Source organism: Salvia splendens, chromosome 4, assembly GCF_004379255.2.
Source record: "Salvia splendens isolate huo1 chromosome 4, SspV2, whole genome shotgun sequence".
Lineage (NCBI taxonomy): Eukaryota > Viridiplantae > Streptophyta > Magnoliopsida > Lamiales > Lamiaceae > Salvia > Salvia splendens.
Genome location: NC_056035.1, coordinates 19,024,882 through 19,029,878, shown reverse-complemented (window position 1 = coordinate 19,029,878; position 4,997 = coordinate 19,024,882).

Sequence of the window (4,997 nt, the reverse complement as noted above, 5' to 3'; positions counted from 1 at the left end):
TCTGCTCGAATCGAGCCTCCAGCTTTTCATCATTGCGCGCCTCTGCTGCGTGCACTGCTCCTCTCCTATACTGCCCTCGAGATGTTTCGTACGACCTCTTAGCCTCAATCAGCAGCTCCAAAATATTCTTAGCTAGGCTAAAAATAGATTTTGAGAAATCCCCTTGTGCTGCGAGGTTGAGGTCGTTCTTGCTCTCCACAGTGAGTCCGCCATAGAAGATCGAGTAGATCTTCTTCTCCCCCAGCTTGTGGTTAGGGCATACTTGAAGCAGCCCTTGGAACATATCCCAGTACTGGCCGAGGGGCACGTCATACTCCTGTCTGGCTTCTGTAATTTCCCTTTTTAGGGCACTTGTTTTCGATGCTTGAAAGAAACGATCGAGGAATATCATGCGGAATTTCGCCTAAGTCCTAATGGATCCTTCTGGCAGCCTAGACAGCCAGACACCCGCGTCCCCCTTCAAAACGAAGGGAATAGCCTTAAGCCTGTAATCTTCGGATGTGGATCCAGCTGGCACGGGCTGAATATCACAGTATCGACAGAATTCCTCCAGAAAAGCATACGGACACTCCTTCGAAAGGCCATAAAAGTGGGACATAACGGCCAGTACTCCTGATTTGATTGCGATGGTCCGCATCCCAGGAGTAGCGGCGATGGCATGTGTGGGCTCTCTCTCATCATGATCGTGTAGAGAGCTGATTCCCGAGTCGTCAGGGACAAGGGCAATTTTTACTTCTGCTTGTTCAGGTGGTGGTGGGTTTGTGTTCTGCTCGGTGGCTGCAGCTGCTGCTGCTTGTGCGGCTCTGTAACGAGTGGTAACTACGCCGGCTTCCTGGATTCTCCACTGAGTGTTAGTTCTTCTGTATATAAAGGGATGATTCCAGTAATCGCCTTGGTGGTACCTTCTCATCAACAGCAGGAAAAACAAATGAGAAAAGAAAGAAATAAAACTATTTACTCCTACGCACTACACACAAACATAAAATAACATCATGCTTCCCCGGCAACGGCGCCATTTTGGCGAGACTTGGAAAGAGGCGAAAACGCGATTAGAATGCGGATCAAGTTATATGGAATGATAACCGAACCGGTCGGATCAGTTAACAAATTGTCGTTGCCACTTAATCACTGCAGTCTTGCTCTCGCTCTTTCTTCCTTGCCAAAGTAATTTATAAACACCCAATTTTGCACAATTTTAACAATAAAGTGGCAAGTTCAGGGTCGATCCCACAGATAAGTTGGTGTGTCGAGCGTGTGAGTAGTGAACAGGGGGGTTGGCTGCTGTCACGCTTTAATTTGGGAGTTTTTAACTATTGTCTTTACTCTAGGCAGAATTTAACTAGCTAGCATGATCAATGGAACTTTAACTACTAGGTCAAGTAAATTGCAGTTAACAGCAGAAAAATAAATGCGAGAATGTAAACGAAAATAACTTTGATTAAACTAAAAACTGAGTACAACGTGAAATTTAAACTAAGCTAACACTTCGTAAGCTAAGAAAGAGGTAAAAACTGAGAAGAATCTCAGCGGAAAACTTAAGATAACGCTAACAGAAATGAGTATTCTGCAGCGCTCCCTTCGGCCGCCCTTTTAACTAAGCTATCTAAGCTAAGCTAGAGAACTGAACTAAACTAAGCTAGAGAGCTGAACTACGCTAGATAACTAAGCTAAGCTAAACTAGACGGAAAGTAAAGTGTCGGATCCCCCTTCTTGTGGTAGCACATCATCTATTTATAAGCTCAATTCGACTCCCAGCTGGATAACGATCTTGACAGGGAATATTTGCTCATTCTGAGAGTGAGCGACTCATTGATTGCTACGTGCTGTTCTTCTAGAATGACGATACTTTTTTGTAACAAATTCGTAAACAGCTTCGTCCTTGCATTCCCATATTCCGGCACGTGTCCCCTTCTAGAACGTCGTCCTTGATAACAGAATGGTGCGCCATATCCAGCTCATTTCCTCACGTGTTCTTCTTCTAGAAGCCAGCGGTCTCCACCTAATTGCTTGATCGCTCCCCCTTGATCAACTCCCCTGATTCTTGGCCCTTTTACGCCTTTTGTACTTGCTTGATCAGTTCGGCCTTGCTGCCTTGGTCAAGTAGCATTTTTGCACATTTTAACACTTGTTATGCGCGATAAACCGATCAAGTAGTATACATTTACCCTTAAACCGATGCATGAAATGAGCCTTATCAGTTCCGCGTAGATGACCGTAGTATATTCACTTTCTTAAATCCAATTCCCAGTGAGTAAGAAATAGTGGATTAAAGTTGATCACATCGTAGCTTTTGATAAAGCTAGGAGTTGAAAGTGCAGGGAGTAATTAACTAGTGTTAATTATCCCTCATAGGAGATGAGACAGATCTTTAAATGTGTATTTATTAAGTGACTTATTACACTTAGTAATTATCGTGGACTAAGATGGGTGAAAGAGCCCACATGTGCGCACACGCGCGCCGAGCCGAGCCAAGCCGCGCCCGTGCCCGAGCCCTTGCCCTTAGTCTTGGTCTTGGTCTTGGACTTGGACTTAGACTTGGACTTGGCAATTGGTCTTTGAGCTTGGTTCTTGGGCTTGTCCCTAGATCCAGACTTAATGTTTTGGACCACCTAAGTTTTGGACAACAGCCTGATCAACTTGACATGCTGCGCCTTGATCAGCAGTTTGATCAACTCGGCCTGCTGCGCTTTGAGCGATGGCTTCAGTAGCCTGATCAACTCGACCTGCTGCGCCTTGAGCTATGGCTTGATCAGCGTCTTGATCAAGTTGAAGTCCACATGTGACGGTTGAACTAGGGCTTGTACAACGTCTAGATTCAAAGTCGACCACTCCAGCTTTCAAACACGTAACGGTCGGCGGTTACAGCCCCGCCATAATGAGCCATGATGACAGCCATCAAGGCTCAGTTGACCCCTGCAGTGGACCAAACCTATAAATAGGCTAGTCATTCCTTGCATTAGGTATAGAGCACAATCAGAACAACATACTCACAAGCATCATACTCTCTGCATAGTCTTTCTTTCTGAAGCTCTGCCCTCACCTCCATCTAGTTGGCCAGAGCTCTGTTGATTGTGGTGCTGCTTCACCAGAGACGTAGCCGTTTTATCTTTGGGGACGACACGCCAAACCAAGAGCACTACCGGGGCGTATCTCGTCTTGCGGAAAGAGGACTCCTCGACTCGGCTAAACGCTTTTATGGTTTTACAGTATCGATTTCATTGTAATTTTCAGTTTTAGTTCTTCCTTCCTTCTTAGGTTGTATTACGCCCGGTATTGTTTATCTCTTGTAATTCCAGCATTATCCCCAACAATCGCAAGACGAGATATACTTGCCGTTGAAGGTTTCAGACCTAAACTGAACTAAAACTTTCGAAACTTTAAATACCTTTGCTTGGAGATGTCGACCAACGCCAACACCGTCGCTGCCACCACCGCCGCCGCCTCTGCATCCACCATGTCGACCACTGCACCGGTCAACACATCTTCGATTCCAACGGTGATGCCCACTCCTGGGTGCTATCCATCTTCATCAACAACCCCTTGGGAGTTTGTTAACCCCCTTGGGCCCACTGGTGGATCCACCTCGGGTGGATCGGTTGGTTCCAGTTTTACTGGTTCCTTCGGATCCTTTAATGGATCGAGTGCTGGGGCCTTCGGGTCTCACACGAATGCTGGGGCCTTCGGGTCTCACGAGGGTGCTAGTCCCTTCGGAGCTGGTACGACCATGGTGGGCTCCATGCCCAACATGAATGGTGGGGGCTCTATGCCCAACCACGTTGTTGGTTCCTTCGGGGCCAACGGAATTGGTTCCTTCCATGGACCAAGTTCGGCACCTTAGGCACCAAGAGGATGCCAACTGCCGAGAAGCCACCAAAGTTCGGAGGATCCGACTTCAAAAGGTGGTACTAAAAGATGTTGTTCTACTTGACAACATTGGGCGTAGCCAACTTCCTCACAGAAAACGAGCCGCCCCGCCAAGCGATCAAGAGACTAGGCTTGAAGTCATGGCAGACTATGAAGCTTGGAGAAAAGGAGATTACCTTTGTAAAAATTTCATTCTAAGTACTTTAGATGATAGTTTGTACAACGTACACTCCGTTGTAACCACATCAAAAGAGATGTGGGAAAGCCTTGAAAGAAAGTACAGCATAGATAATGCTGCAGGCACTGAACAAGTTGTAGCATCCAAATTTATGGACTACAAGATGGTCGACTCTCGACCCATCATGGAGCAAGTTCAAGAGCTCCAAATGATCATCCACGCACTAGTGGCTGAAGGGATGACCTTGCCCGACAAATTCTTAAGGTGCACGATCATTGACAAGCTTCCTCCTAGTTGGAAGGACTTCAAGAGCTATCTTAAGCACAAGCGAAAGCAGATGACTCTTGAAGACTTGATCGTGAAATTGCGCATTGAGGCCGATGTGCGCCAAAGCGACCAAAAGGCTAAGGGCTTTAGCCCACTTGAAGCCAAGGCCAATCTGTTGGAGCGGGGTGGTCCCTCCAACAAACGCCCTCGCCCAGGTCAAAAGGATAAAGGGAAAGGGAAGCAGCCTGCAAAGAAATTTGAAGGCGAATGCTTCAAATGTGGCAAAACTGACCACTTTACCAAAGAATGCCGCAGCAAGAAGAAGAAGCCGACAGCCCATGTCGTTGAGAAGGAGTTCAAAGACTGGGATGAATGCGACCTCATTGCCGTGGTCACTGAATAAGCCAACTTGATTGAAAACAAGTGAGGCTGGTACATCGACACTGGAGCAACTGTTCATGTTTGGGCCGATAGGAGTAAGTTTTCAACTTACAGTCCTGTTGATGGGAGGAAGATCAACATGGGGAATCAAGCATCCTCCGAAGTCCTTGGCATCAGAAATGTGATCCTCATGATGACGTCTGGGGTCACAATAACGCTGAAGGATGTGCTGCATGTCCCGGACATCCGCAAGAACCTAGTGTCAGGATCAATACTAGTTAATAAAGGGTTTAAACTTGTATTTGAG